A 27290-nucleotide genomic window follows, 5' to 3' on the forward strand; every position below is an offset into this window, starting at 1 on the left:
CAACTGATCCCGATCAACTCCAACATCTGCTGCAGCCTTCCCGGCAAAAATACCGTCTCTGCTTCCGCTGGTCCATTGTTAAATGGCCAGAGACTACTGTTACGTGTCGGACGCGGTCGGAGCACCGACCCAGCGTTTGACAGGACCCAGCATAAAATAAGCAGAGCACAGTTCAAAAGGTAACAGAATTTAATAAACATAATAGTGAGTGGAGTGATAAACAACCCAAAAAGTCCACGGTCTGGTGAGGTGGAAACACGGCGCGCTCTCAGCAGCGCAAACGGTCCGGAGCCACAGCAGTTCGGACCCAGGGACCCTGCTGACACCCCCCAGGCGGCCGCGACAAACCGAGTCTGCAAAGGAAGAAATCATGAGGTGAGTCCAACACTCTCCACACAGCTCAAAGGTGCACACAATCAGCAAACACTTCCTGGCTTTAATATAACTCAGCTTCTCACCCTGCAGGCACGGAACAACTCAGTTCAAATCTCCACTGCAGCAGAAGCTGATTAGGCGATTAGCATAGCGTAACAGCTCAATATAACAAGGTGTGAGGGACACCAAATCCACTGTCATTACTTCATCAAAGTCACCAAAACCAAATTACCTCAGGAAGTGTGCTGAAGAGCGTGAGACCTCACCCAATCCTCCTTCACAGACTGTGGCGTCAAACCTGGAGCGGTCTCTGCGTAAGTAATGGTGAGATTGTTCTCCTGACGTCGATCTCACACGTCTGCTCACAAGGTCGAGTCTCTGGCAATCACACACTGTGCATTCAAGGTTTAAGTGCAGCAATCTCTGATCAAGAGAGATACACCACAGCTGTGAGTCCTGATGACCTGCACGTGATAACAAGCCTCAGGTGTTCAGGGTGAGGTCCTAATACTCAGCCACACATCAGCCACTCAGTCCTGAACGCATACCACCTGGTGGGAGAAACAGAAAACAAAAACAAAGCCAGCCAAACACCCCAGCCCACAACAGTACATAAATAACTCAATGAATAAAGGAAATTAATCAGTAATTTCCATTCAACATACAGTTTACTCACAGTACAGCAAGTATTAAATTAAAGAAATATTAAGAAATAGCAATACACATACAAGTAATTTTTAAGAAACTAATTAAAATATTTAGTCTGGCTTGACCTCCTGCTCCTCTATTTCCTTGAGGTTGTGCTTGTTGCCTTCTCGCGGTGTGCCAGTTTCGCTTGTTGAATTAGCATATGAGCTTCATTGGGAACAAACGTGATTTTAGGATTTACGTTTTTGACTGTTGAACTTTTTATTTTTATGTTAGCTGACTTAAAGTGAAACTAATTTAGTGGAAGCTAACTGATCTGCAAATGCTTTTCAAAGAGTGGATAAACTAGTCACTAATTAGCTGTCAGCAGATTGAGACTGGGTTGAGCAGATTAGCTAAACTGCACCCACTACTGTTCAGTATAACTACAATACAAATGCATTAATCTACAACTTTGGGTTTTGTTTTGTTTTTTAAACTGTCATTCACATTTTTACGCAAGGCCAAAATATGGCCATTGGTATTATGAAGACTTTGCGTCCATCCGTCTCTCTGTGTTCAGCATAACTCCAGTCCTATTCCTGCCAGAGTCTTCAAATTCACAGGGAACATTCTTGGGACACAGACCTTGGATACGTTCAAATATGACTAACCTTGACCTATTCTAAGGGGTCAAAAGGTCACATTCTTTCTACACACTCTTTCATTGATTACATGCTCATATGGCAGAGGGTGTTTTGCATTGCGTTATATTTTAGATTATGAATACAGTAGTGTTCAGAATAATAGTAGTGCTATGTGACAAAAAAGATTAATCCAGGTTTTGAGTATATTTCTTATTGGTACATGGGAAATAAGGTACCAGTAGATTCAGTAGATTCTCACAAATCCAACAAGACCAAGCATTCATGATATGCACACTCTTAAGGCTATGAAATTGGGCTATTACTAAAAAAGTAGAAAAGGGGGTGTTTACAATAATAGTAGTGTGGCATTCAGTCAGTGAGTTCGTCAGTTTTGTGGAACAAACAGGTGTGAACCAGGTGTCCCCTATTTAAAGATGAAGCCAACACCTGTTGAACATGCTTTTCTCTTTGAAAGCCTGAGGAAAAAGGGACGTTCAAGACATTGTTCAGAAGAACAGCGTAGTTTCATTAAAAAGTTGATTGGAGAGGGGAAAACCTATACGCAGGTTCAAAAAATTATAGGCTGTTCATCTACAATGATCTCCAATGCTTTAAAATGGACAAAAAAAAAAAGAGACGCATGGAAGAAAATGGAAAACAACCATCAAAATGGATAGAAGAATAACCAGAATGGCAAAGGCTCACCCATTGATCAGCTCCAGGATGATCAAAGACAGTCTGGAGTTACCTGTAAGTGCTGTGACAGTTAGAAGACGCCTGTGTGAAGCTAATGTATTTGCAAGAATCCCCCGCAAAGTCCCTCTGTTAAATAAAAGACGTGCAGAAGAGGTTACAATTTGCCAAAGAACACATCAACTGGCCTAAAGAGAAATGGAGGAATATTTTGTGGACTGATGAGAGTAAAATTATTCTTTTTGGGTCCAAGGGCCACAGACAGTTTGTGAGACGACCCCCAAACTCTGAATTCAAGCCACAGTTCACAGTGAAGACAGTGAAGCATGGTGGTGCAAGCATCATGATATGGGCATGTTTCTCCTACTATGGTGTTGGGCCTATATATCGCATACCAGGTATCATGGATCAGTTTGGATATGTCAAAATACTTGAAGAGGTCATGTTGCCTTATGCTGAAGAGGACATGCCCTTGAAATGGGTGTTTCAACAAGACAATGACCCCAAGCACACTAGTAAACGAGCAAAATCTTGGTTCTAAACCAACAAAATTAATGCCTCACAGATGTGAAGAAATCATGAAAAACTGTGGTTATACAAGTTTAGTGATTCACAGGATTGCTAAAAAAGCAGTTTGAACATAACAGTTTTGAGTTTGTAGCGTCAACAGCAGATGCTACTATTATTGTGAACACTCCCTTTTCTACTTTTTTTTTTTTTACTAATAGCCCAATTTCATAGCCTTAAGAGTGTGCATATCATGAATGCTTGGTCTTGTTGGATTTGTGAGAATCTGCTGAATCTACTGGTACCTTGTTTCCCATGTAACAATAAGAAATATACTCAAAACCTGGATTAATCTTTTTAGTCACATAGCACTACTATTATTCTGAACACTACTGTACATGAGAGATCCTGCATCAGAGTTTTTATGAAATTCACTGTGACTGTATAATTAATGTATGGCCGGGGGGAAAACAGTGTGTATAAATCCACACTGCAAACCCCGTCTCCTCCTCGCGTGGTTACAGTTGACTCAGTGCATCGTCACCATTTTAAAGGGGCTGCAGTCAACACAAATCCAACATTATGTTTTATTACATAACGCTGCACCTGCCTGAATCTCTCATTTGGTGCACAGCAGCCTGCAGCCTCAGCTCACACCTTCCAGCCATCACTGTCACATTCCAGACCGGCACAACCGCGCTAATCAGCTTTTACTTTGCAGCAAACACTGGCAGAAAGGTCAGCGTCCCAGCCAGTAGACTGAAAGTAATGGCTGGGGATAAAAGTGGCCCTGAATGCCACAGGATGGCAAGTTTTGCCCCAATCAGCAGCGACATCTCAGCGGTGGCTCGTTATCCGGCGCACTCAGTCAAAATGTCAGGGGCCCACGTCTGGCAGGAAGGCTGAAGTCTGGGCAGGGAGGTCTGGAAGCAGCCTGATAGGGGTCCCCCATTGTCCCCACCATCCTGAAGAACGCCAACTTGCCCATCTGTGGCATTTCACTCCTCAGACTGTGTTGTTACATAAGGGCTGTGGGTTGGATCCCAAAAAGCAGTTGTGACAAATAGTTTCACAGTTATGAATCCATTATTGATGAGGATGAAGCACACTTTGCTGTCACAACTGATGCAAACATGTGACGTAAATGAGCGCCAGAGAGGCTGAAGTGTCAGTCACACATGGCCCTCGCTGATGTTATCTCAGCCCTGAGAGACTTATCGCACCATGTAAAGTGTGCTTTTGAGCCAATCTGATAGGGATCGCTGCCAAATGGTGTTTTCCCATCCGAAAAGAGAAGTGAAACCAAATTCAGTGAGACAAAAAGAAAGGCAAGATAATTCAACAGTGTAAAACTTCAATACTCTTATTCTGATTGGCCAGGAACACTACGAATTAAGTGGAAAAGCTAAATATTTCTGCATGTTTGAGCTGAGGCTGTGTTATGAGCACAGCAAAATGCTAACTGTACGTTCTTTTTTCCAGTGTAATCCTATACATCATAAATATCTAATGCAACAAGTTCAGAGTTTTTTTTTTTGTTTGTTTTGTTTTTTTTTGTTTATTTTTTTGGTAACTAAGTAATAGCCCAACAGTTATATTTGAAAAAACATGGTACATTTTCAAGTTAGGTACTGGACATGCTAGCTATAGCCAAGCTAACTTAGTGGCGGGCTCACTCCCCATCAGGATTAGCAATTAACTATTAACTTTGTGCTATCTCGTTTTGGCTTACTATTGGCAAAGTATATTGATATGCTTGTGCAAAAAGTGTTTTAAAAGGCAGGATTTTGGAAAATTGGATTAACACAGTGGCATTATATTCATTTAGATTTATATACAGGAATTCCAAAGTGACTGGTTGTACTCTTTTTAGACTTATATAGTGTTAGATAATAGCTGTGCTAATTCTTTGTTTTATGTTAGCTGTTAAGTATTTGTGTTATTTGTTTAGAAGTTCTGAGAAATATGTTAAGTTTTACTCTATCAACTGTCCAAGTTTCAGACACAGGGAGAGCTCCCCTGTTGGTGAGAGCCAGTAACATTAGAAATATGAGACTAAACCACACCCATGTTAACACCCACAAGGTATAAAAAGTGTTGTATGACTCATTTTAAGGGCCTTTCACAAGATGGACACTGTCTGTGAGGGTCCCAGGCCTGGTTTCTAACATGACCTTGAATAAACTCAGAAAGAGGAATACAGTGGTTTGGTTTTTGGTAAGGGGCAGAATTTTATTTAAAAAGGACCAGGTAGAAATAACAATAGTAAGTGTGTGAATGCAGTTAGAGTTGATGGAGACTTGACAGATTGGGTTGCAGTAACCACTAGAGTTTGTCAAGGTTGTAGTCTGTCACCATACCTTTTCCTGTTACTGCTCAAAGCTATGATGCAAAGAGCATGAGCTGACTGTACTGTTGGCGTGAGTGCAGATGGATAACTAATCAACAATCTTAATTTTGCTGATGACATTGACCTGATTGCTAGAGGTGGGTGGATCGATCCTAATATCGATAATATCGATACCAATGCTGGTATTGATATTGAACGATCCTCGTGTAAAAAGATCGATACTCAAGCTTTTTTTCTCTCCCGCACGCACTGACTGCTGCGCACGCAGATTCATCAAAGTGTACACTCTGTAAGAGCAGCGCTGCACTGTGTCACACAACACGGAGCAGCGCACCCTTGTATTGTGGTTTGTCAGCCCTCTACCTCAGGAGATTTTGCTTTAAGTTGTGTTGAGTGATATTTTTTTAAACAAAAATGTTGATTGTGATAATAAAGTATTTTGTTGTCACATACAATGTTTGGCGAAATTCTATCCTAGGTCTTTTGGATCCTTTGGCTCTATGATGCTTAACCCTCTGGGGTCTGAGGGCATTTTTTGGACAGTTCACTTGCCTGTCATAAATGTTTTATTATTGCTGTTAACAGTTCTCCCTGCATCCCACAGTCAAGTTTTATGTCTTTTTTTTCAGGATAACCTGTGCTTTCAGAATATATATGTTTTTGTTGTGTTTTATAAGTGTAATAAAGGTTTATAATCAAAAATAGGCAAGGAAAAAATAAAGCGAAAAATAATTTTCCACACACATTTATTCAAAACACACAGCAAACATAATAAAAACTGTTTTGACACTTTATAAAGGTAATTTGAGGTCTTGTGTGAAAGTCTGTACAACAAAAAGGTTCAAACAATAAACACAAATGCACATTTTGAACAATACAAAATGGTCTATGTGTTTTGTTGTCAATTGATATGGTAAACAGTGCTTTATGCAGAGAAAGCAACAGAGTTATCCATTAACATTCACATGCAAACTAGTGGAGCAATCCTGATAGTTACACACTCTTTGTTTGAGCACGTGAGATTGTCATCAGAGGCTCTCCGTCTGCTCCTGCTTTCACTGATCGCTGTGCGTAATGGCACAGGGCACACTGAGTATGTACTAATAGTATGTACTCATTGGAGCACCCAGGGGGCTATTCAAATGGGCCAACTAGTAACATATCACTCCTGAAAATGATCTTTGGCTTTTCACGTGAGGTAAATCTGCCCTACAATTGGATTTTAGAAAACCATGTGACAGTGAACCAATTCCGACTGGACACTCATATTGTGCACATCATCACACAACTTCTATGAGGAGTACAAAGATGGCTGATGGCTGGCTCGAAGGTCCATGGAGTTAACTTTTCAGCAAAAAAAGTAAGTTTCTATCTCATATCATTCAAAAATTATTTATAACTTAGTAAAGCTTGGTCTTAGCCGTCGTATATGACGGCGTTGGCCCCAGAGGGTTAAATATGAAAAGTATTGGTATCAGTATCGATATTGGCAATACTGCGCCTGTATTTACTTGGTATCGGGTCAATACCAAAATTCCCGGTATCACCCACCTCTGCTGATTGCAGACACTTCAGCAGATGCACAAGAAAATAACAGATAGCGTGAACGACTGCTGCAGAAAATTTGGTTTGAAAATAAATGAACAGAAGACCAAGGTGATGAACAGCGAACCAACATAAGCATCACAGTGAATAATGGAAGTTTGGAGCAAGTAAAGGAATCCACATACCTCGGAAGTGTGGTATCAGAAGATGGCAGATGTACAGGAGACATAAAGAAATGGATTGGGCTTGCTTCAGCAGCAATTGGAAAGCTACACAAAATCTGGAAGGTCAGTGGGAACTAACTAAATATATGGTTTATAAAACACTGGTATTGCCGGTACTGATATATGGTTCTGAATGCTGGGAACTGAAGAAAGAAGATGAAAGAAGGCTACAACCGATGGAAATCAACTGCTTCCTAAGAATTTTAAAGGTAATCAGAAGAAATAGAATTAGAAATGAAGTTGTGAGACAAGTAGGCACATCCGAAATAGTGGTTGACGTTATACGTAAGAAGAGGCTAAAGGGGTTTGGTCATGTTAAAAGAATGAAGTAGGAAAGACTACCAACAAGAGTCCTGCACTGCTATATCCCTGGATGGAGAAGCAGAGGATGCCAGGTAAAGACATTGATGAATAATATACAGGAGGACCTTAAGATACATGGCATAAGCATAGAAAAAGCTGTAGAACTAACTTCGACAGGACGACGTGGAAACATCTCGTGTCAATGCCATCATCATCTGAGGATTGACAGAATGGTAGAAGATTTATATGCAGAACTGTACATTCAGGTATCTTGATATTCAATTAGCTTTACATACTGTTGGTTTTATGGTTCTTTAGCTTTATGTTCCTTTGGTTTTATATTAGCTGTATGTTCATGTAAATTTATATTCAATTAGTTTTATAGTCTGTTAGCTTTATGTTCAGTTGGTTTTATGTTTCTTTTGCTTTATGTTCCTTTGGCTTGTTATCTCTACGTTCAGGTAACTTTATATTCAGTTAGTTATCTTTATACATTGTTATACATTTAGATTTATACACAGTTACCTGTACATTCAGGTAACTGTTCAGTTAGCTTTATGTTGGGTTAACGTTATATTAGTTAGTTCCCTTAGTTATATTAGTTCCCTTATTTTTTATTGTATTTGGTTAGCAGTAGTTTCACTCACTTCAACCGCTTAGTCCAATTAGGCGGTTGCAGAGAGAACCCATGCAAACACAGGGTGAACACGCAAACTGCACACAGAAAGGCCACAGGTGGGAATCAAACCCATGACCTTCTCGCTGTGAGGCAACAGTGCTAACCACTAATCCACCGTGCTGCTGCAGTAATTTCAGTTAGTTTTAAATTTAGATTATCCATCAGAGACATATTCAGTTACTTTTAAATGAAGTTGCCATTATATTCACAAAGTGTTACGTTCAGATAGGTTTTACTGTGTTAGCTTTGTATCTGTTCACATTTAAGTATGTTTTTTTTTCCAGCTAGGTTTATAAAGCTTTATGGTCAGTTATATTTAAATTTGTAGCTTTATGTTCAGTGCCTTTATATTCTTTCCTATTCAGTTAGCTTTTTGAATTAGCTTATATTCTTATATTAATCTGTAGCATGTGAAACCTTTTGTAAACATGCAGTTAATAAACCCAGAAAAAGCTGATTTTTTTTTACTTTCTTGTGTCACATGTGATTGTGAAGCTAATGCTTTAAAATATGGATATTTACTGGCTAAATGAGTGATGGTTAATCAGTGTGGAGATCCCGGTGGATGACGTCACTCAACGAAACTGCCAGCGCCAGAGAGTGAAGAATGCGATGCTGCCCTCTGGTGGCATTTATGACGAACAACCTTAGCTCGACTGTAGGCGAGGAATTTAATTTATAATTGAGGAAAACTGGTAATAAAATTCCTCCACTCTCCGTTGTTGAACATTAAAACTGATTTGTTAGATTTTATTGCAGTTTTATTAGACACGGCCCAATTATTGAACCATATAACTGGCAGTATGAATGTGCATCTTCAGATTTAATGACCTTTGCTCTCACACTGCCACTTTTATTTGGGCTCTATACTTCAGAAAAAAACAAAAACAAAACTAAATTAGCTGTTAAGTAATGGTCAAAGAGCAGATTGTGGTTCATTTGTGAGCCGTCATCATCAAAGGTTACAGTCCTTCCTGCCTGCTGTGAGACTCCAAGCCAGAATCGGGTGTATCTTGGTGTTTGTCACATTGTCCTCGCACGCGACAACTATTAGTCCAGACAATAGTCCTCATCACAAACTATTCTTCGACGCCACATGGACCGGGATCGTATATTATTGTCCTTAAGGAGCAGAAGCAGGGGAGTGTCGAGCAGACGCTCCGCAGAACAATGGAGGCCATTTCTCCTCCTCATCATGAATTAATATCAAAGGGAGAGAGGACGGACAGTGCGGCAGTGTCCCCATAAAAACGGATAGTATTATCATTACTAAAACAACTGTACAGCGGCACATTGACTCCAACGGCAAGGGACAAGCTGAATAAACCTCCTGCCATCATTTAATCGACTTTTAGATGGCTTTACACACAATCAGTAAAACCCAACGATGAGAGACAGTTATGGAATAAATTAGTTGTCCACTTGTTTTATTTCACAGAACAACTCAAAAATGGATTTTAATGAAATTTAGTGAAAATGTGGACTTCATAAGAGAAGAAAACAGACATTTGGACTTTTTATGAATTGTAATCACTGACAGGTTGGTCAAAAGAGCATATTTACATATACAACCCCTGGCAAAAATTATGGAATCACCGGCCTCGGAGGATGTTCGTTCAGTTGTTTAATTAAAAAAAAAAAAAAAGAAAAAAAGCAGATAACAGACATGACACAAAACTAACGTCATTTCAAATGGCAACTTTCTGGCTTTAAGAAACACTATAAGAAATCAGGAAAAAAAAATTGTGGCAGTCAGTAACGGTTACAGAGGGAAAAAAATATGGAATCACTCAATTCTGAGGAAAAAATTATGGAATCATGAAAAACAAAAGAACGCTCCAACACATCACTAGTATGTTGTTGCACCACCTCTGGCTTTTATAACAGCTTGCAGTCTCTGAGGCATGGACTTAATGAGTGACAAACAGTACTCTTCATCAATCTGGCTCCAACTTTCTCTGATTGCTGTTGCCAGATCAGCTTTGCAGGTTGGAGCCTTGTCATGGACCATTTTCTTCAACTTCCACCAAAGATTTTCAATTGGATTAAGATCCGGACTATTTGCAGGCCATGACATTGACTCTATGTGTCTTTTTGCAAGGAATGTTTTCACAGTTTTTGCTCTATGGCAAGATGCATTATCATCTTGAAAAATTATTTCATCATCCCCAAACATCCTTTCAATTGATGGGATAAGAAAAGTGTCCAAAATATCAACGTAAACTTGTGTATTTATTGATGATGTAATGACAGCCATCTCCCCAGTGCCTTTACCTGACATGCAGCCCCATATCATCAATGACTGTGGAAATTTACATGTTCTCTTCAGGCAGTCATCTTTATAAATCTCATTGGAACGGCACCAAACATAAGTCCCAGCATCATCACCTTGCCCAATGCAGATTCGAGATTCATCACTGAATATGACTTTCATCCAGTCATCCACAGTCCACGATTGCTTTTCCTTAGCCCATTGTAACCTTGTTTTTTCTGTTTAGGTGTTAATGATGGCTTTCGTTTAGCTTTTCTGTACGTAAATCCCATTTCCTTTAGGTGGTTTCTTACAGTTCGGTCACAGATGTTGACTCCAGTTTCCTCCCATTCGTTCCTCATTTGTTTTGTTGTGCATTTTCGATTTTTGAGACATATTGCTTTAAGTTTTCTGTCTTGACGCTTTGATGTCTTCCTTGGTCTACCAGTATGTTTGCCTTTAACAACCTTCCCATGTTGTTTGTATTTGGTCCAGAGTTTAGACACAGCTGACTGTGAACAACCAACATCTTTTGCAACATTGCATGATGATTTACCCTCTTTTAAGAGTTTGATAATCCTCTCCTTTGTTTCAACTGACATCTCTCGTGTTGGAGCCATGATTCATGTCAGTCCACTTGGTGCAACAGCTCTCCAAGGTGTGATCACTCCTTTTTAGATGCAGACTAACGAGCAGATCTGATTTGATGCAGGTGTTAGTTTTGGGGATGAAAATTTACAGGGTGATTCCATAATTTATTCCTCAGAATTGAGTGAGTCCATATTTTTTCCCTCTGCTTGGTCTAAAAAAGTAACCGTTACTGACTGCCACAATTTTTTTTCCTGATTTCTTATAGTGTTTCTTAAAGCCAGAAAGTTGACATTTGAAATGACTTTAGTTTTGTGTCATGTCTGTGATCTGCTTTTTTTCTACAAAATTAAACAACTGAATGAACATCCTCCGAGGCCGGTGATTCCATAATTTTTGCCAGGGGTTGTATATTCAACATGAAAATTGTTTTAGCTTCATATTACTTCGTAATTATTTTCCAATAACTAAAAAAAAATTGTATTTGTCCTACCAACATGGCACTGTTGCCTCACAGCAAGAAGGTAATGGGATCACGTCCCGTCTGGGCCTTTTTGTGTGGAGTTTGCATGTTGTCCGCGTGTCTGCATGGGTTTCCTCCGAGTGTTCAGGTTTCCTTCCACATGCAAACACATGCAGGTTAGGTGAATTGGAAACATTAAATTGACTGTGTGTGTGAGTGTGTTTGTTTGTCTATATGTGGCCCTGCGACAGACTGGCGTCCTGTCCAGGGTGGACCCTAACTCTTGCCCTATGATTGCCTGGACGGGATCCAGCCCCCTTAAATGGAGTAAGCAGGTATAGAAAATGAATGAATGAATGAATGAATGAATGACCAAACAACATTCAGCAGAGAAGGAATTTCTTTCACCAAAACAGATCAAATCTAGGCTTGGATCTCAGCTATACCTTCTGGAAATTTGTAGCTGAACTTTCAGGTCTTCTTTTTAAGAAAATCCTCATCATGAAGATGTATAACTGGGGATTCAAAATGCAAAACATGCACTATGCACAATTTCTCCAATCACAGCCAGAGAAGCATATAACTTCTTTTGGGTTGTCTGGGTGTCTTGGTGGCTTTTCTCACTCTTCTCCTTCTTGTAAATGTCAGTCAGGCTTTGAGAACTGTCTACTCCACACAGATTTACCATAGACTGCCATACTGTTTATATTTCTTCATAGCTGATGTAAATAAAGTCCAAGACATATTCAGTGACTTGGAAATGTTCATGTATCCATCCCCTGAGTTGTCTGTCTGAAGAAAAATGGCAATAAAATTGATTATTTACAGGTATTTTACCAAAGCAACTTATGCAACCCATCATCTTGGCTTTTCTATTTTTTAATTAATTTATATCAAGTTGTAGAGATTTGCTTTTAGTTTTAGTTTAAGAAAGATAATTTTAGAAATTTTTATTTTTTGTATTTGAAATGACATAAGCAAATTAAAAAAAATCTGTGAAGTACCAAGTATTCCAATACTTTTGGAGTGCACTGTGTGTATATATATATATATATATATATATATATATATATATATATATATATATATATATATATATATGTGTGTGTGTGTGTGTGTGTGTGTGTGTGTGTGTGTAATTTTTTTTGTTGTTGTTTTAAAGTACCAATTCTGAATATCCAGCTCAACATTATCTGCTTACATAAGTAAGAAATGATTGTGATTTGGCTGAACTGTACAAAACTGTATCATTAAAACAGCTGATTAAAAAAAAAAAAAAAACTCACAAAAACTACATAGTTGTTGTTTGGATCATCATCATGCCAAATATTAGGATAGACTCTGGAATAAGTTTGCTCATGTGCACCGTCTGGGAGAACATGAGCCATGTCCAGTGCAGGATCAGGAGCACTTCTTTGAAATTAAACCCAGACTCAGCATTCAGAGGACAGGCACTACCCGGACAGCGGGACAGACTTTGGAGCCTGATATTATGGCCTGTTTGTCTGTTGTCTGCTCTTTATATACTGTACATTATGTGCAGCCACAGAGCAGCACAAAGGCAAAGTCCATGGTGCCAAATGATCTGTCGGGTCAAAAGCCTTGGTCTGACTCCAGACATTGTTGAAGGAGTGATTTTGTTTTTTCAAAGCAAGCAGCCAACCTCCTTGTCTGCACTCACACTCAACTCTTGAGTATTTCCTGTGGAGGAAACAATAAGACAATAGCTGCGAGTGGCTCCGTGGTCGATACGAAGGCCACATTCTGAGCCAGGGGTCTTTACGGTTACATATTCTGATTGGGTCTCAACTCACATTGTGTGAGGATCACTCTGCTGCACCGAGGCTTAAGAGATGAGCTTATGTATATCCCAAATGTTTTCAGTCTGTGATGATTTAGTGTTTGATAATCAAGCAGTGAAGGCCATGAATGTACACACGAACAACCCTATGAGCTCAGAAAAGAGGGTTAGGAGATGAACTTGTATTGGAAATATCTTGGAGCTGTGAGTAATAGTGGTGCAAAGGCACCGGAGGACATTTCTCCAGCTCCCACACTGCAGCTATATCTCAGATTTGTGTCTTAAACTAATGCAGAATCCCCAAGTTTATATTTTGTTTAATTGTCCACTTACACAATATGTTCACTTGTTTCTCATGCAGTGAATTTTAGAGCTGGAATCATGGATCTGAGACCTTTATGAGGCCATTCTGGCATCTTCTAACTCCTCTCTTAAAGTTCAATAACTGGGGTCGCAATTTTAATTGGTAACAATACATTTCTCACTTTCTAAAATGATAACAGACACAAACAGATGATATTAAATTATTGTCGGGACTATCCTGCACAATCCTGCTGTTCTGGTGAGTGTCTATGCTCTAGATTTTGGTAATGTCCAGTTTGCTGATAACCTTTTGGAGATGATCCCTGATTTAAATACACACATTCTGATTTTTGGTGGTGATCTAAAATGCATGACTGATCCTGTACTTGATGGATCTGCCTCCAGCATAAACCCCCCTCTGCTATGTCCAAATCTTTTTCTGACTTTATGACCCAAAACTGATACACTGATCCTTGGAGATTTCATAATCCATAAACCAGAGAATATTGTTTTTTCTCACATGTTCATCACACATATTCTTGTATCGATCGCTCCTTTAGCTCTTGATATTGCCTTGTCTCCTCACCATGCATCTTGACGACCTTGGAGGTTAACCCTTGCTACTCGCTGACTCTGCCTTCTGTGAGTATGTTTCATCTTCTATTGATAACTTTTGTAATTACTAATAAATCTGATGCCATCTCGAATGCTTTATTATTGGAAACTCTAAAGGCTTATCTTAGAGGCCAGATTATTTCTTATTTGTGTCACCCGTCCAGGCCAAGGAGAGATAGACAACAAGACCTTACTACAGAAACTTTTAAACTTGACCATCTGTATGCCCAGAAATCTTCCCCGGAGGTTTATAAGCAACGTTTTAATTTGCAACTTGAGTTTGACTTGATTTTTATGAGGGAAGCTGAACAGTTGTTACTACAGTCTCGTAACTATTATGAATATGGTGATAAACCCACTCACTTATTGGCCCACCAACCCAGTTGCTGCAGTTGATACTTTAAAAGCAGTAGAAGTTGATGCTCCCCTTAATCTGGAAGAGAATTCATCCTCGATTAAATCATTAGTCAGGCAAATCCGCTGGCCCTGATGGATTCCCTTCTGATTTTTATAAGAAGTTTTATATGAAATTCGCCCCATTACTTTGGTCAGTTCTTGAGGAATCATTTGAACAGGGTTCTCTCCCCACAACGTTCAGACATGCCTCCCTAAGGTCTATTGTGGATATAACGGCCTGTTCAGATTTGTGGCTGCATGCACACAGTAGCGCACAATGCTTTCGGTTTGATAGCCGCTGTTCACATTCACTGTACATGATAATAATTATGAATTATTATCATGATGAAGCATGCCTTTCAGCAGTTCCTTTGCGCTCCAGGGTGGGTGGACATTATTATACATGGCACATGCAGGTCATACCGGCAGGCTTTGCCGTGCCATTTCCATCTCGAGGTTCCCTTGTATGCGCTGAAATTGTTTCGGATCCTGTTCTGCCGCCATCAGAATATGTAAATTGTGGTCAGATGGTCCTCAGACTGCACATGGACCGCTGTCAGATAGGTGTCCCATTTTGACAGCGCCCGGAGGGGTTTGAACATATGCATCACACTCGGTGGACTTCCGCAGAGGGCTGTCAGAACGTTTTTGAACTGAAATCCGACAATTTTAGGATATGCGCTGATTTGTCATTCTGACGCCATTCTGCGTGATTCTGGCTGTGACGGGGTTATTACTTTTTGTTTTAGCAATAGAGCCACTATCAACATGTCTCAGAACCTCTTCCTTGTTCCATGGCATGACTCATGGGGGTACATAACATAGGGTTGCTCTGTACACAGATAATTTACTTTTATATGTCACAAATCCAACTAGCCATTTACTGTAAGATCAATTATGGTGGTACTCCAAAGGTTTGGCTCTTTTTCTGGATATAGGCTTCAAATACAAAAAAGTGAATGCTTGCCTATACATATAGCTGCACAGCGATTCAGACAAACTGATACTCTTTTCCATCTGACTCATTCTGGTTTTAAGAATTTGGGAGTGAATGTAACTCTCATATCATATCAAGCTTTGTGAGCCGCAGACTTTTTAGGTAGGATTAATATAGTGAAAATGAACATTTTACCCAGGTTTTTTAATACCTATTTCAGTGTATTCCTTTGTTCTTACCAAAAACCTTTTTTAAATCTATTGATCAAATGATTTCCTCATGTATATGGGGATGCAAAACTCCAAGACTACGTTAATCATTTACAAAAATGTTGGCTCATTGGAGGTCTGTCTTTACCTAATTTGATGTTTTATTACTGGTCAGCTAACATTCAAAAATACACTGACTGGCTAAAAGATCCTCATACAATTTGGGGTCATTTAGAAGCTCAGTCGTGCTTCTCTACCTGCCTCCCTGTGTCCCTGTCTTGGTACACAGATAATCCTGTTGTACTCTTAAAATATGGTATCAGTTTCGACTTTACTTCAAATGTGTTTCTGCGTCTGCTCTTGGCCCTTTATGTAATAATCAGATATTTCCTCCCTCCTTCTTAGACACTGCATTTCATCTATGGGGTAAGAAGAGTATTAAAAGTTTACATGACCTTTTTAAGGATAATTGTTTTGTGTTTCAAATTAGACATTGTGCATTTTCTGCTGTTCCCCTTTCAGTCCGCTACACATCCTTGGGAGGACCTATTTGAACTTATGCCTCATAAGAAAGCTATTATATAGTGGATATATAATCTTGTTTTCTCATTGGACAGTCATCCAGTCAATGAAATGATCTGTAATTGGGAACAAGAGCTGGGTTTGGAATTCTGGGAAGGTTTCTGGGATAAAGCAGTTGACAGAATTTGTACATCATCATCTTGTTCAAGACTTTCCCTAATTCAATTTAAAGTAGTACACAGGCTGCATTTGTCAAAGTCCAAATTGTGTAAAATTTATTCCAATGTCTCTGATCTCTGTGATAGATGTAACTCCTCTCCCTGTGATTTAAGTTGTATGTTTTTTCTTTGCCCCAAACGTCACCCATACTGGATTTCGTATTTTGATGTTATCTTTCATGTTCTTGGTGTCAGGCTGGAGCCTTGTCCGCTAATCGCTATTTTTGGAGTTCTTGGCGTCCCCACTGTGTCCCTTACTAACTAACAGGCGGATGTAGTTGTCTTTACCTCATTGCTAGAACGATGCAGAATATTATTATCCTGGAAAGCTCAGTGTCCCCATCTATTTCTTTATGGTTGAAAGACATCTTTTTCTTTAAACTTGAAAAAACTGTGAAAACCTTGTATTGAATATCTTGGATCATTGAAAACGTTTGGACCTGATTAAGCTGATTGTCATGGGTGTGTTGTTGTGTGTTTTAATATTATTGTTATTGTTCTTGTTGTTTCATGGGGCCTGTGTGTGTTAGGATTGGATGTTCGAGTTGCAGCACGTTTGATTTTGCGTTAGTTGTGTTTGCACTTTTGAAAATGTGGTTTTCTTGTTTACAAAAAGATCAATAACTGACATTTGCAGGAGCAGGTGAGAATTAAAGAGGTCTTCTGAACTGGTTTATTATTTTTGTAAAATGACACACACATTCTCCTCAAAACTCACAAATGGAGAAATAAAGGATTCCCTCACTGCAAAGATTGAGCATAATTTAACTTTGTCTTACGACTGTTTTACAAATTTCCCAGTTGATGAAATCCTGTTATGAAATACTTCCTGCCCTCATTGCTGAGTTGTGTTTCACCTCTTATCAGCTCAGAATGTTTCTGTTATTGGTTGGGAAACCACCATCTGCATAGCTGCTGATGTGTGCAAACCAGAAGCAGCGTGACAGCCTCATTTCTCCATCACTAAAAAAAAAAAAATTATAGAAGGCGATGTCATTTAAAATAACACAGTTCTGTTGATTCATTTCCATCAGAGATCTAAGTTGAAGCATGGATGCATCCTGGAGCTTTCGTGGTCCAAATCCTTTCTCCTGAAGGAGAAAAACGCATCACACCACTGGGGCGACAACAAAATGTTAAATCAGACGTGTCATCAGCCATCGTGTCTGGATCTAAGTTATGTTTTTGTTCTTCTGTTATGGAATCAGTCAGTCTAGCCAGTGATGAAGCATCACGTACTAGAAGCTTATTTTGGGTATCGAACCACTAAATGAAAACAGACAGTTTCCTCCAGGCTGGGGTAGAGAAAACACACATTCTACATCTGTCTCTTACAAGAAAGAATGCTTGCTGCAGGAGTGCACGTAGAACGGTGAGCAGCAGCCGTTCCCCAAACCGCCTGAATGGCTGGCAGCTGTGCCAGCAGGTGTGCGGCCTCTCTGATCCGCTTGGCGTTCACGTCCTGTCAGCATCAAACCAGTGGCAGCGAGACCACGAGGGGATCCATGAATGAAAATGACATCATCACAATAATAATAATAATAATAATAACGCTTTCACAAAGCGTGCTCTACGTGTCAAACTGACACTGCTTCTGCACAAAATTAATTCTGCTGGTTTGATTCTTTTCAGTATTCTAGATCTTTATCATTTTATGAGTGACAGGGTTAATCGAAATCACTGTATTAGTTTTCAAACAAGATCAATAATCCACATTCTGATACACATCAGCACCAAATTTTAAAGCAGGGCTGCCCAATGCGCGGTCCGTGGGCCACATTTGGCCACAATCCCTTTGTTTTGGGTTGGCAATAACAAGCTCTTTGCAGATTAATCTGTTAGCATTATTCAAAGTCACATTTTTATTATTATGCCCCGCGCCTCGCGGTGCATATAGCATCTGGGTTGTCCGTCCGTCCATCCGTCCGGCCGCAATTCGCCGCAACGTAGCTCGGCACCTATTGCTCGCAAAAACTTCATATTTGGTGGGTACATGCTTTGAAGGAGTACTTCGCATGTGTTCGAAGGCCGGTGACCTTGACCTGCTTTTCAAGGTCACCAGTGGTCACAACTGTCAAATCTTTCACCACAACGTAGCTCGGCACCTATTGCTCGCAGAAACTTCATATTTGGTGGGTACATGCCTTGGAGGAGTACTTTACATGGGTTCGAAGGCCAGTGACCTTGACCTACTTTTCAAGGTCAACAATGGTCACAACTGTCAAATCCTTTGCCACAACATAGCTCGGCACCTTTTGCTCGTAGAAACTTCATACTTGGTGGGTACAGGCCTTGGAGGAGTACTTCGCATGGGTTCGAAGGCCAGTGACCTTGACCTCCATTTCAAGGTCACCAGTGGTTGCAATTGTTTTGAATGCTGGCAACCGTGACCGACTTTTTATGGTCAATGTTTGTCACATCCTCTAAATAAATATTATGCCAATCTCAAATTTTTTCATTGTATATCCCAGTTTACATCAAACACATAAGGCTTCAACCAAATACCCACCCCATACAAGTACATATTACTGCACTTTGCATGGAAAATAATACTGTGCGCTGGACATTTTATGATGAATGTCTCTAGTTTTTAAATTTTATTTTAGATTTAGAATGTTATTTTAATAAAATATATAGTATTTTCTAGACTGTCATTTTTTTTCCATTTTACTAGTTTGGGAAGATCTGCGACTTATATTCTTGAAGCAGTTTATATATGAAAAAAAAACCCTGCATTATCATCTATGGCTACAAGACGGCACAGCCTACTTGCATGACAAGCTGCTCCTGTACAGCAAATAAGGTACTGCGATTGACAGCCTGGAGCCAAATGTGGAGGTAATACACCATTAAGATGGATGCCAGCCACCACAAAACAAGAAGAAAAACATCCTCATCTTAGAGGAGTAAATTTCTAAAATCATGCTCTCAAACTGAAAGACCACACACTGGAATAAAAAGACGATATAACTTTCATACTACTTAGCACTCAACTTGCTTGGACTGTGTGAGACAATAAGAACAACAACAGCAGGTCAGCAAGCCAAATCTAACTTAAGCCTATCATCCTTTACAATGTTTTACAAAAGAGCTTTCAATTGCTTAATTACATTGCACGTTTACCACAAAAGCAGTTCACTCGTTTTGTGTCTTGTACAATGACAATATTTTGGCTTGTTAGCCTCTGCTTGGTAACATGGTGTCTGCATTATAAATAAATAATAAATAATTTTTTTTTGGTTGCTCCTGTTAGGGGCCACCACAGCACATCAATCATTTCCATCTCACCCTGTCCTCTGCATCGTCCTCTGTCACACCAACCACCTGCATGTCCTCCCTCACCATAAACCTTCTCTTTGGCCTCCCTCTTCAACTCCTGCCTGGTGGCTCCATCCTCAGCATCCTTCTCCCTATATACCCTGCGTCCCTCCTCTGCACATGTCCAAAACATCTCAATCTCACCTTTTTGACTTTGTCTCCAAACTGTCCCACCTGAGCTGTCCCTCTGATATGTTCATTCCTAATCTTGTCCATCCTCGTCACTCCCAAAGAGAATCGCAACATCTTCAGCTCTGCCTTGTCTTTTTGTTAGTGTCACCGTACTGAATTCTTCTGTCACAATTCACTCCTGACACCTTTCTCCACCCTGCTTGCACTCTCTTCTTCACCCAGCAGTAGCCCAGTTTCTGCCGGTACTCTCTTGGGGAACGGCGCCGGTGGCGGTCATTGTTACCTGGGCCTTGACTGATCCATTATGGGAATTTGATTTATACTCTGCATGGTTGTGTTGGCTTGTTTTATGCTGGATTCCCTTACTGACACAACCCTACTCATTTATCTAGTGTCGCCGACCAAACTGTCTGCCCCTAATAATTGGCCCGCCCCCTCTCGTCTGAGACAGTCTCTTCACCCAAAGCGATCAAATGAATTAATGGGATTATTAACCATCAGATGACAAGTTAACACCTCTAAAATCATTCTAAAGTCAGTTTTAATCAGAAACGAGGCTATTTTAAGACGAAACGAGGCGATACTCAGTGATGCTATGAAATGACCGACGCGCAGTAAATGCATCAGCTAAGCAGATCGTGTAGCTACGGCGCTCTGATCGCTTCCTCCATCTTTTATGATGAAATAATGCTGAATTTATGTGGAAATGATTGTAGTACAAAAGCTTCAGATATCTGTTGCTGAGACAGATGATGACTGGAGTGCAGTTTTAAGTGATAATCGGTGAACTGCGGCGAATGACGCATGCGCAGTGAAGGCGGGGTGGACTGATTTTTAGGGGGGGACCGTTCAGTCTGTGACACCAGCACTCAGAATGTACTGGCTGCACACCCCATGTAGCTGAATTAAATAAATAATAATTAATTACACAACAATGAAATTAATTTTGCTTCTTGTTGCACAATGCAGTACCATGTTTCAAAAATAAATGCGACTGTTTACAGCAACTTATGTAATTTATTTCCCCTTTCTCTGTGATGCATTTTTGGACAGAGGCCACACAGTGTTTATGTGATAAAGAAAGAAAACACTCCCCAGCAACAATTAGACTCCATCCAGCGGGATACATGCATTTCATGGGTATTTGGCGCCACCTACTGTTGCAAAAGAGCTGATAGGTAAACCTGGCTTGGGGGGGTGGCTGTATTATAATCAGAATAATATGGGACATGCTTCCTTTGAGAAATAATATATAAAATGTAAAAAAAATATAAAGCTCACTTGTGGAATATATTCTGACTCGAATGAAAATTTAAAACTTTTTTTTCCTTGACTAATGGAACACTTGCATGATTTTGTCATCGTTTAAGTAATGATGGAAGCACTGTGAAGAAACAGAGGATAGACTGCAAGAATTCTAGAAGATGCTCAGAATTGGTGGTGTTGATAGAATATGGAGACTAGAGTATCTTATGATGCTGTTAAGTGCTGTGCAAAATTTATGTTTTTGCATGACAATGCCTTTACTCCCCCATTTGTCAACTTTTTACACTTGAACTTTTCTGCCTTGTAGCTACAGCTCCTCACCAGGAGGGGGTGCTACAGCCCTCTCAGCATCACTGATGACAAACCACAAAGGCCACAGGAGACAGACAACAGAAAGACAAAGACCAAAGGCCTTCCGTGTTATTGCCAAAGACCACTGCATGACATGCAAAGAGCACACTCGAGTATTTATACTGCAAAAGATTTTTTTATTTCAACTGACTGTTGAGTATGTACAGGAGGACAACTTGTACATAAATAGGCCATAGTTATAAATATCAGCTGTTTGGCTGGTATAAAATTTAAAAAAGAAGATATTATACAGTATGTACAGGTGCCACTTTGAGTCTTGTACAACATTGTCTTTTGGATTGTCCGTATTGTCCGTTGACACATTGCACGTCCCTGTAGTGGCAGCAGGTACACAGTCAGTATCCACAGGGAATATGTGGCATTTGTACAACGGCACGCTGCTTCAGTCACAAGCCTGGGAAAGAGACAGGATGATTGAACCGGGCATCTCGCTGCAGTGCCATGGCATTTTAAAGTCTACAGGGGGATTATTAGTTGCTGGGTGTCGTCTCTGTCGATACCGCAGGACGCGCACACACAGTGTCGTCCAACCACTCAGTCACACAGCCTGAAGCTGGAAATTCAAAACTACTTCAAAACCAATCACAACACTCTGACGGAACTTGTGTTAATGTCAAAATACTACGCGAGGTTTAGTTTGTTCACCGGCTCTAACAGACAGGCCCTTAAGTATTTTGGACTTTTTTTTATTATTTTGTATCTGTAACCTGCCACATTGGAGTTGAAATGAAACAAAATCTTTGAGCTTGAATTCAAAGGGTTAAATTAAATCTGCTAAATCTGTCTGGAGTAGGCAGCTCTCAAAAACTGACTGAGACTAGTGAGGGAGGCCACCAAGACACCCGTGCCAACTCTGAAGGACTTATAGGCTTCTGCAGCTGTGATGGGAGAAACTGTGGAACAGAGACGTAAGACCTGTACAGGCCCTGAGGCCCAGTGCTGCCAGTGCTTATTCCTGGATTCTGTAGCCGGAAGGGGAGGAGAGTCAATGTCCCCCCACGTACGGGACACCAGTCCAACACAAGTTAGTTCCCCAGCCAAGGTTGGTGCAGATGAAGCATGACTGGGAATCAAACCCAGGTCTATATATTGGTAGCCTAACTCCTTATCTCCACAAGTTTCCTACTGTACTGTCAGATTTTCTTAAAAGGAGATGAAATTTCAGCTACACTTTGCCAGAAGGCACATGGGAGACTCAAGCGTAGATTTGATCAGTTTTCTTGCATGAAAATCCTTCTCTGTGCCATTCCTTTATGAATGGTGATGCAGCAGACTAAAGTTACACAATGCACATTTCCTCCAGTGAGAGTTGTCACAGGTGTCTTGGTGGCTTCCCTCACAAGTCTCCTTCGTTACACACTGTCACTCCGTTTTTGGAGAATTGGCTACTCCAGGCAGATTTACCACACAGTATCATACTGTTTGCATGCGTTAACTTTTGCTCCAAGACACAATAGGTTTGTCGGGAATGTTCACGTATTGACTTCCTGATTTGCCAAATGCAAACTGGATGCAAAAGTGATAATTAGCATTAATAATTGTTAGTCCAATTACTTATGAGCCTTGAAAATATAAGGACGGTGTATAAAAACAGCTCAAATTCCTGAATGGTTAATGTGATATTTTTGATAAACCCCATGAATTGACGCTTCAAGCACATCTTCATTGTTCAACTTCAACCTCACTGTGGTGCACAGAACCGACGTCACTGACCAAATACTTATGGACCTGAGTCTACATGCAATTGTGTCAAGCGCTCGCCAAGGTGAAGACCTTCAAATCTCTGGTTGCACTTTTGTCGGCAGAGCTGATCTGAACATGTCATTAAAAAAGAAGATGGAAAAAAAAAAAAAAGACAGCAGGCAAGACATCATCCAGCCAGCTGCTCCAAACATAGTGACACCTACAATAGGTCCCCCCCCACCTTTTCTTTTTAAACTGAAAAAGCACTTTGGGGGTTCACCACCCCGACATTACCTAATATTCTACTCACATGCACGGCCAAATACTGCAAAAACTACACTCACATGTCACCATACACACATGCACAAACAGCCAAAAAGGCGAGTCACCAGCAGTAACTCACATTTGGTCCCTGAAATTGAGCTAAAACATTCAAACAGGTAGTACGGACAATATGCAGACCATTATCTGAAAGAAAAACCAGGATTTCAGACGACTCCAGGGTTTTCTTTAACTTGTTAACTTGGCCGGATAGAAAACATTTGGTCAAACACTCACATCAAAACACTTCCTAAACTCATAATCGCATCTGCATTCAGGCTGCTGCAGCCATTTCATTCCTGTGCAATTTCGCCCTCTGGTGTGCGAAGCTGGTACTGAAGGAGAGTTAATACACAACATTTTCCTTTCGAGCTGCAAAACATCACGCACAAATTTTTAAGAACGAGCCTAAAGGAGTCGCTTCATACCAAAGTCTAATGTGCAAAAGTTTAGAAAACGCAACAAAACGCGCAAATAAATCCTGAAGAAAATACCAAGCTGATGAAAATGATAAAGCTAGAAAGTGAGAGATACTTTGGCATTAAAACTGGTGCACTGAATGGGTTTTATTGTGGTTAGATTCAGGCTGTGTTCAAAAATTACTTCATATTTGCTGCTTTATGTAACATCGACATCGCCTGCAGTTTTACAATATTTACGCTCCATATTCCCAAACTCCCAACAGTAGGAACAGCTTAATGAGTATCATTTACACTAATGCTCAAATAGAAAAACAAAAAACCGACAAAAAAAAAAACCTAATAATTGGATTGACTTCATAGTAAGGAAGCCTCTGTGACCATTTGAAGGACTTGTGGGTCAATCAGTGAGATTTAAACACTCTATTTGAAATATTTATACAATTACAAAGTTGTTTTTTTACATCATATTAGAGTTGAATGCAAATAACAATGATGAAGTTAAAGTGCAGACTTTCAGGTTTAATTTCTGGTTATTTTGTATTTTAATCTACCGTTTTGGAGGGTGTTCTTGATCTGGCCAAGTGTTTCAAAGAGAAATAATTCTTCTGTCACCCGTCACACAACCACCTTGTGTTTGGTCTTCAAAGATTTCTGGAACCACAGGTCAGGAATGGATGCATGCGCTGGTGCCACATCCCTATATTCCCTACTTGGCAGAACCGTCCTGGGTCCTGGATGACAACCACCCAGGCAGACAACTAGTCTAGTCCATGCCCACCTTTTAACAATAACCATCCATTTGCCACAGGTGAAATATGGACGTCTCTTTGACCTTCTTCAGCCGCTGGGGTCCTTAACACTAAGTCACCTGCGTACTGGATCGAACACAGAGAAACATGCCACATGGCCGTAACATACATGATATTCCCTCATCGTGTAAGTGACACCTCATCTTAGTCTCCGGAAGTAACCAAGTGCACCAGTTACTTAGAAGAATGTATCGAATAATGAATTTAATTGTAGTTTCACGTTATTAGTGAAGTGATAAAAGGTCCAGAGTTGATTTCAGCAGTTGTTGTTGGAATTCAATACTGTCAAGTCAAACATATTTTTTGCCAGAAAAACCAAATATCTTTTGGTTGAAAAACCAAAGACTGTCACTTATTTCAGCAGTGACATTCACATCCTCAGCCTGTGAGACTGAAGAGATGCCTGGGAAATTGGTGATTTGGGAATCCTTGGGTATGACTGTGTCAAACAAATTTACTTACTTAAGGGGACTGAGGTGAGGCTGACTGATTGCGCTGTGAAGGAACATCTGCTACAACTTTATGACCATATGGGGAATTTCTCTGTGTATGATTCTGTGTACAGGTGCCTCACTGCTGTAGACCCCAGGATGAGTGGAAACACCAAGGGGCCCCCAGGTATTAGCTGAATATGTCCCACAATTACTTGTGGGAGGCAGGGATGGACAGGTTGTCTCCCTGGATGGTTGCCATCCATGGCCTGGGAGGGCTTTGTAGTGCAGTGGATGCAACGATGCATGGCACCGGTGCATGCTTCCAAAACTGGTTAAAATAAAAAAAACACCATCCCTGGGGTGTCAAATTAAAACTGAATGAGGCAAACTTACTTACACTGAACTATTTATACAGTAACACCTGCTTTCGAAGTAACTATGTTATGATAAACAGCCAAAAATGACAATTGCTTGTCCAAATATTTATGGACCTAACTGTAAGTTAAGCCGTCAAGTAAATCAGTGCGTCTTCTTCAGTCAAGTCATTCTGAGGCTTCACAGTTCTGCACATTTTCTACCTGTTTTATATTCAGCAGTATCAGAGTCGTCTCCCGTCGTTTCATTGGCTGAAAGCGTCTGAATCACAAACGTCTCGTGACGCATCACAGTTGTGTGTGACGCAGGGAAAAGTTTATCCGTGAGATAGTTTCCAAAATGACAGCTTCATTGCTGTCAGTCAAGATCTCAAACTAGCAGATTCCCAACGTGCAGTAGTTTCAAATACAAGAAAAAAAAAAAAAAATTAAATAAAAAAATGTAACAAAAAAAAAATCTACTAGTGGGTAATGTGTGACTTCACATAAGTGCACGCTGTGCTAAAAGAAGGCAGGTCAATTTCAGTGCAATATGCAAATCGAAACTTAAGGAACACGGGTTCATGAAAAGTAACAAAGAAAAAAAATCATATAAAATGTCAACGTGAGCAGCAGAATCTCTTTGACCTTCTTCGAGGACGGACAGTATCACAACAGAAGAGCAAAGAGCAACAGATTTTCAAGGGTGACCAATACGGGGTATTTTTCATTGGCTGGTGCCAATGCCAATTTCTGGAGAAGAGGAACGGTAGATGGCTGAGATATAATACCGATATGTTTGAGGTTCTTTTCATGCATGTGATACACCAATTTAACAATTTAATTTAATTAAAAGAATTCAAATATATGTTTTATGATCCGCCGGTCTGCAAATGTACACTCCCATCGTTTCATAGAAACCATGCTGACAAGCAAAGCTACAAACTTGTCAGATGTGACTAGAGATGGATTTAAAATTATATAAATAAATAACTAGGCGTATAACTGGGTGTATACTCTGGCCAAGGCCAAGTGTGTAAAATGCTTTTAATCTGTTTGATCAGTTAGCCTTATTAATCGATTTATCAATGATTAATTCCAGATGTTATTATGTTAAAATCTCCTCACACAGAACTTGGATGATTACCTCAAAAAGTCAGGTTCACTGTGTGCTTTCATTGGAAATTTCATGGAGATTTGGGTAACGGGACTTTTATTACAGCTCATTTTTAATGGTGAGCTAACACATTGCCAGATTTTGCTGTCATTGTAATTCTATCAGCATATAATTGCCTATTGCAAAACTACACTTTGTTGTTGTTGTTTTTGAAAGTGCATTGCAATAGCCATTCAGAAAATAGGTAATTCCATTTACCTGAAAACCACCATGGCAGCCATCTTGGATTTATATATATATATATATATATATATATATATATATATATATATATATATATATATATATATATATATATATATATATATATATATATATATATATATCACTTTAGTAGCTAAATACACATTTTCAGAGCCAAGGAATCAAATGGTGCCAATTACAAAAATGTGTATGTGGGCAAAGCCACATATATAAATTCAACATAGCTCCCCATAAATGCCTACATATACATTTTTTCCACTGGATTCCTTGGCCCTGAAAAAGTGCATTTAATCACTGAAACCAAGATCCTAGATTATCTAGAAGCTAAGATACAGAAAACCCACTTTAAGCCACCAGTATTACAAATCCAAGATTGCCGCCATTCGGGGTTTTCACGTATCCCATAATCCCCTGTGCGCCAGAGAGTTGCTGCAGTCAAAACAACATAGAGAATCCACGATGACAATTGTAAATGAATATTATACTACAAAAATGTATTTTTTATGCTTTTCGTCACGTTAATAAGAGACTTCTGCATGATACCCT

At 39.9% G+C, this 27290-nt stretch overlaps 1 long non-coding RNA gene across 1 annotated transcript; it reads right to left on the minus strand.

The window, feature by feature from the left end:
- Nucleotides 1-3445: 3445 nt before the first annotated feature.
- Nucleotides 3446-26767, minus strand: LOC117501738. The gene is made up of 3 exons (XR_004558075.1): nt 23593-26767; nt 18473-18481; nt 3446-3459 (listed from the first exon to the last, which is right to left on the minus strand). It is a non-coding gene; the product is annotated as an uncharacterized LOC117501738 (long non-coding RNA).
- Nucleotides 26768-27290: the final 523 nt, after the last annotated feature.

Source organism: Thalassophryne amazonica, chromosome 20 (assembly GCF_902500255.1).
Source record: "Thalassophryne amazonica chromosome 20, fThaAma1.1, whole genome shotgun sequence".
Classification (NCBI taxonomy): domain Eukaryota; kingdom Metazoa; phylum Chordata; class Actinopteri; order Batrachoidiformes; family Batrachoididae; genus Thalassophryne; species Thalassophryne amazonica.